We start from the raw sequence: 7215 nt of genomic DNA, 5'->3' as shown, positions 1-7215 counted from the left end.
ATCGGAGGAAAGATTCGTAACCACTGTACCCATCTAAATACTCTGCGTAGTATGCTGCGCAGTCACGTTGGGCCCACTTGTCGGGGCCCCAACGTCCTATGTATCCGCCCCCTTGGTCTATAAAAGGGGGCGCCCGCTAGAAGCAAAACTCAAGCTGGGTGAGAGCCAAGGCCCGGCAGAGGATAGACTCATACACAACAGAGATCAAAACTTCTCCCAGTGGACGTAGGGTATTACGCTCCGGCGGCCCGAACCACTCTAGATCGTGTGTTCTTGTGTACTTATCTCAGGGCTAGATCAGCCCAATCGCCTAGTACCTCCCCGAGCACTCCCTCTCTGGGAATAGGCGGGTGCGTTCCGTCACCCGGCTGTGGGTACCCTAGAAATCCCACGACACAAGTACTCCTAAGTATGTTGATACACCTTGGCATTACCACCTTTAGCCCTTTTGAGGAGCACCTTTGGCACAGTTGCACTACTAGTGGTGTGGTGTGGTGGAGGCGAACGTATTGTTGGATTGGACCTGGATTTGTCATCGATCAGATATGCAAATGCAATTGGAATTCTGGTATTAGAATAAGGGTAATAATCTTGCATTGTGGGTCATGCATCTGCCCTGGGTGGCAAACCAAACCAACTTTTCATGAGGAGGAATCGTGTCTCTGTGATTGTTTTTTTTTTGCTTTGCTTTGGTTTGATTGGTGTCACCTCCTTTAATCATCATCATCATCTTTTCATTTTCTTCCTGCTCTCTGCTGTTTGCTGTAATGGCGCGCGTTTGAGTGGGCCGGGGGATCTCTCCGTCCTCTCTTATCTGCACCCCTTTTGTAAAAGGCTTCTGCTCCTCCTCCTTTTCTTAAGGAAATCTTGCTGTCTTTTGGATAAGAAAAGAGTTTCACTAATCACACGGGGGTGACGATGGTCAACTCTCTTCTTCTCAGACTACCAGTCCTTGTCTCTTGCAGCGGCAGTATTTGTACGTCCATCCCATGTGATCCATTGGTCCTGGGAACTGGCAATGGTGGTACTGCTGCCTTGCTCTCATTTATCATTTGGAAACTTCTTTGTTATCCACTCATCTGCATGAGATGAGGTAGCACACTCCTACTAAATAACTGACAGATGCTAGAATACCCTCGAAAAGTGAGCTTGCAATGTTCTGTCCAGTCTTTACTTTAATTAAGAGAAAATAAAGTAATTACAATCCCGTCTTGAATCTTGTGTGAAGTGTTTCTTGCTTATATAACAGCATAATACTGTAACAGCTGTGGGTGTTCTAGTGCTGCACTTGCTCTTGTCATGTTAAGAACACTTATTTCTTTTCTTGCTGCTGTTAACCATATGTATGCAACTCTGCATAATATTTTTATTAAGTTCACATAGTATAACTCAGACACTCACAACGCACGCACATTTATCTCTATGAACGCACGTACGCAAACTCTATCCCTGCGAGCATCTTCGACGGCAAATTCTCGAGATTGATGAAATAAGCACATGCGCTATGAACAGTGCATAAATATCTGGAAAAAGTATTTTTTGCCTCCTTGAACTTTGGGCCGAGTCCGCTTTTTCTCCTTGAACTTTAAAACCGGTCGACCAGCCTCCTCAGACTCCCGAAATTGGTCGCAGGACCTCCTTGAGCGGGTTTGAAGGCGGTTTTACTATTTTTTTTATGTTTTATTTTAACGGAACCTTTAAAAATCATAGTAAATAAAAAAATCATAAAATAGAAAATCTAATTTTATTGGACTCCACATGAGTAGATATACGCAGTGAACATATTATATACTATATTTTAGTACAATTTTTTTGCTATATCTTTAGATATATATTTTTTTGTAATTAATTTATAGCCACAGTTTTCATCATCCAATTATGATGAAAATTTTATGGCGGACTAATCATTATATGATTGAGCTGTAGTAAATATTTTATAATTATTGGATAATGTTTGACTGATCTATAGATTTATCTATATAAAGTAGATAAATCTATAGAAAAATCTAAACGAATCTATAGATAAACCTAGATAAATCTATAACTCAGTCATACATGATCCAATAATCATAAAATTTTTACTGCATCTCAATCATATAATGATTAGCCCACCATAAAAATTTCACAATAATTGGATGACGGAAATTGTAGCTATAAATTAATTACAGAAAAGTATATATCTAAAGATATATAAAAAAAAGTGTATTAAAGTATATCCTATAATATGTTCACTGCATATATCTACTCATGTGGAGTCCAACAAAATTGAATTTTCTATTTATTATGATTTTTCAAAAATTCAGTTAAAATAAATATAAAAGAAAAATAGTAAAACCGCCCTCAAACCCGCTCAAGGAGGTCGTGTGACTGGTTTCGGGAGTTCGAGGAGGCTGGTCAGCCGGTTTCAAAGTCCAGGGAAGAAAAGTGGACTCGACCTAAAGTTCAGGGAGGCAAAAAGGACTTCCTAAAGTTCATTAGGTAGTTCATTATTCCCTTCAATCAATTCCTTATTGACGATTACTATTTACTACTAGTAGTAGTACTCAACGTACGTACGACATACATACTAGGATTTGATTTGATGGGATTATTATTTTTACTAGCAGATATGCCCGTGCGTTGCAACGGGACAAAATAATCCTTTCATGCCCCTAGTCTAAGAAACATGGTTCAAAACTTATGTAATAATTTGACCTATGACCTACATTGGTTATTACCAAAATGGAGTTCAAATTTACGTGTAGACGGGCTGATTATAATTTTAAGAAATAATTATCAAAATAGTAGTGCAATACTTAGTATCTAATTATAATTTTAAGCACAAATATTATTTCGGTTTGACCAAAATTGCACAAATAATAATGAAAAAAAAGACTAAAGGCTGTGAGTTTCTATTTTAATTTGGGACAGACATTACATAAATGGTATATCCTAAATGCCATATCACCCTCTGTTGAACATGCAGTGCTTGGTTCTATGGGCATCACTGTTGGATTGTAATACATTACGTGTAGCATCATTTTCTGCCACCCTTCCCCTAGTGAGACTTAATGTAATAGGGGCATCTCATCACATTATTGGAACCGTTAACTTAAATTATGAATTTCATAATCATGAACAGAAATAAGGTGTAAAAGAACATTACTTGACATATTTGAACTTGTCGATTTCTTAAAATTTATTCATCAAGCTTAGTTGACAAACTATATTGGACAAGCATGCTGCTTGCCGATCGATCAATGCTCCGGACTTGTTGTCATCTTAATTTACTCATCTTGCTTGCGTATATACTTGAACAAATTAATTAGTAGTCAGAAGAAATGATGCTACACTTGTCCGTATCAATCAAATTAAGCCGCGGACAAACCAAGCAATGGGTCCCATGCTTCAATAAAGAACAACAGAGAACGCCAAGTGTGGATCTCCACAGTCATGGACTCAATGAGCCTTGTACAATTCCATACAAGAGCAGTACCCCATCTACGATAATCCATTGCAATCAAATTTTGTACTCCCAAAACTGCATCACCGCTGCCATGCATGTTCGGCAGATCTTGCCATTCAATTTTTTACAGCCAAGCAGCCATAGCGCGCGCCCTCATGATAACATGGGTGTGTGATATGATTTTTCCGTTTTGCAGTACCTTGCTCGCCGCTTATCCTGGTCTGGTCCTCGTAGGGGGGGTATATATGCGTCAATGGACCATGGCGGGGATGACTTGCCGTCCGTCGCCGCCGCAACACGTGGTGGTGCCTTCACCTCTATTCTCTCAACGACGTGGTTGTTGAGAGGATTTGTGAGTGGGAGGAGGCAATTGATTTGGTGCCTTGACATGGCGCTGACCCCGGTGCCCCCCAGTTGTCGCCGGCGAACTCGAGGCGGCCGTCCTGGTAGTCCGTGTACTGGTCGCTGAAGTCGGCGACGGTGATGAGGAGGAAGGCCGGCAGCACCCGCCGAGACAGCGCCACCGGCTCCCCCGTGCGGATGTGCGTCGCCACCACGCCCTCGGCGGGGACAAGGGACCGCAGCTTGCGGCGCCATGCCGAGCCCTCCGACGATAACGACTCTGCTGCCGATTCTCTGAGGTGGTCCCTCAGCTCCTGGTCCGTGTAGTGGAAGAGCAGATGATGCGGTGGCGCGGCACGACGCAGAAGATAGGTCGTCGTCGGATCGCAGAGCTAGCCTGCAGGGCCTCCTCCGTCCAGGTTATTATATATAGATAGGTTTGTTGGTGATGATGGTAAATGGTAATGGTTAATTGGTTACGTACGTGGTGTACGTCAGTGTTGGTGTACCTGACGACGATTGATGCATGTCGCCGTATGTGGCTTGATGACTACTAGTACTTACTACTCGGTCGCCATCGTTTCCTTTCATATTCAGTAGCTACCTCTCTTGTCTTCATCATCGTCATGTCATGTCATGTCATCATCAGTAGGAGTAATTCAGTATGAGCGAGGCAGCAGCTCTCGAAAATGAAACTAACATAAACTGAATATGGGCCAGGCCATACAAAAACATGAAATCCAAATCCTTTCAACCGAGCCAACCCAGCCACACAACACAAGATCTATACCAACGGGAGCAGGTGCCTGAGCTATTTCCTCCGATGCTTCTACATCTGCTCCGCATTTCACTTCATTTTTTTTCAATAATCCAAATCCGCGAGCGCGGATGAGATTCATTTCCGCCCACCCGCCCGGGTAATATAACTACTCTATTCACCACACCCATTACCAAGCATTGCCCTTGTGTAGTGTAGTAGCATTTCCATGTTTGTTTGCTTCAGGGAGCTTGCATTAAATTCTCGCAGCGCAAGCAACGATGCTTCTCCTTATTTATATACATAAGATATTAAGATGGGATACATGGGGCCTTACATTATTCAAGATTATTAAAACAAAAATTAGACCCAACCTAGGACTAGGAGGAAGAAAGCCCCAGCTGGTTGGTGATGCCTGCTGCGCTGTGGGGCCACTCATTCTCTTTAATTGGCCTTGTCCAGCATCACCCTGCCCCAAGACACCCACACTTCCCATGTCATCCTCTTGTCCCAGCTAACATGCCCCATTCCAGCAACAACTTCAGCCCCTCGATCCTCTGCCTCTTTCTTTGCCTCTCCAAGTTGAGATATACTTGTGTAAGAACCAAGTGAGGTTCTCCCACAAATGGGTTCTTCTTAATACTCTCCAAGAGGACCTTCTCCACTTTCTCCCAGTCCCTATCCTTTCTGTCGTCACTGCATATATATGGCCTCCCAGTAAAGGTCCCTTGCAGCTATTTGCTCATTGGGATCCAGCACCTTGATGCAATAGTTGAAAACTGGTGGGATGACAAGCTCAATTTCTTCATCTCGGTCGGTCAAGGCGGACAGTCTCTCCCATTTTGTTCCTCTCTTGCATGTAAAGCTGTTCGTCTCGTAGGATGAGATTGTACAGAAGTGATAGCCTTGATGCCGCATTCATCCATAGACCGTGTTTGCAGGTTCCTGGCCACAAAGCGCCCCAGTTGTCGCCGCGGAACTCCAGCCGGCCATTCTCGTTGGCATAGAGCTTGTCTTGGTAGTCAATGTACTGGTCGTCGCATATGTCGGTGATAGTCATCAAGATAAAGAGCGCTATGATCCTGCGCGAAAGTGATATGGTTTCACCAGTTTTGAAGCGGCTCGCTTCAATGCCTTTTGGTGGAAGAATTGAAGTGAGCAGAGCTTCTTGCGCCATGGCTCGGATGTGTCAAACGTGCCGTTCTCCCTTGCAGCCTTGATGGACATGTCGGAAGCAGCTAGGTGATCTGCCAGCTCTGCGTCGGTGTATCGGAAATGGAGTTCTTCATGAATGAGCTTGTGGCGTGGGACGGCGCAAAATAGGAAAACTAAGCGTTCAACTGGTGCACCAATGAGCTGCTGCACATGCTCACGAGTTGTGGTTGATTCAAAGATGGAGATGTTGACATATGAGTTGGCATACGATGAGTGCAAAAGGCCACATCGAGTGATGTCAAGATCCGCACCCCACAAGTGGATGATGCGATGGAAATTGAGCAGATGAGCTAGGAATGCTCCATTCTTGTGGTGACGCTCACCGGCACCAGCTGAGCGTAGGATGGACAGAAAAGATGGGAGCTCGGGGTCAATTTTATCTAGCTCATCACGAAGGAATGGTTGAGCAGCTGCAAGGAGGGATGGTAGGTCCTTTCCATGGGTTTTCAGGCTGGAGGGACAGAAACCTGCTTGCTGGGTCGACATGCTGATGCAAGTGTTTGTAGTAGCTGATGATGTTTGATAGGAACCAGTGTGGGTGGATGCCAATTTATAATCTCTTGGAGTGTTAATCTGTCCAGGATCTTTTGATGAAGGCAGAGAAAATGATGGTGCATGTACTGGCTGCGTAACATCTTCCAAGTGCCAACTAGGATGTTGGACCCTTTCTTAGGTTAGTTTTGCTGTAGACAAATTAGTTGCAACCTCTTTTGTTGATGCTTGTCATATGTGTTAATATATCCAACCATTTTCTGGTAGCAGTGATAAAAGACAGGGTGTGGATGACTACGAGCAGCGATAAAAGACAGGGTGTTAATGACTACGATTTTCTGACTAAGATTGTGGCCTTTTTTAGGTTTGTTTTTTCTGCGGGGAAATTAGTTTCAGCTTTCTGTTTGTGCTTACATGTAAAGCGTATACATGTGTTACAAACCCAACCTGTTCCTGATAAAAGTAACAAGGATAGCTCACGAAAGGCTTAAAGAGTTTCCAACGAAGATTAGTTGTATTCCTGTTGTTAAGCAGATCTTGGTGCTATATGTAGCTATCTATATTTTTTCTTTAGTAAAAGCTCCAGTTGGTTATTGGAATTTTCCATGGGCGTTTGTTTGATTATTTCAGTTTCTACAAGAAAAGTTGGATGCTTGCTTTTTATGTCTGCATTCATTAACATGTATAGTGTTAGTAAGTCCACTAGCTGTTTCTAATATATATGACTGCTAATGTTAGTTGCGCATGGCTAGAAGACTGCAAACAAGGATGGTGGCTGCTTTTATAGGTTTGTTTTGCTAAATATAGACAAGCGAGTTAGCTTAAATCATACTTGGCATGGTACTATCTGTGGTGATGCTAATGCAACCAACTGTAACATATATAGTAGGTACCATTTCTTTCGTAGGTACACTCATAGGTCTAAAGGCGTCGCCTAGGCGTCCAGGCGTACCCAGCTCGCCTC

The 7215-nt window shown here is 43.3% G+C and overlaps 1 pseudogene; it reads right to left on the bottom strand.

Annotated features, from left to right (window-relative positions):
* Window positions 1-4882: 4882 nt before the first annotated feature.
* LOC120656598 lies at window positions 4883-6245 on the bottom strand (annotated as a pseudogene).
* Window positions 6246-7215: the final 970 nt, after the last annotated feature.

Source organism: Panicum virgatum, chromosome 1K (genome assembly GCF_016808335.1).
Source record: "Panicum virgatum strain AP13 chromosome 1K, P.virgatum_v5, whole genome shotgun sequence".
NCBI classification, from domain to species: Eukaryota; Viridiplantae; Streptophyta; class Magnoliopsida; order Poales; family Poaceae; genus Panicum; species Panicum virgatum.
Note: the sequence above shows the minus strand (reverse complement) of the source record. Positions and strands in the feature narration are given on the sequence as shown.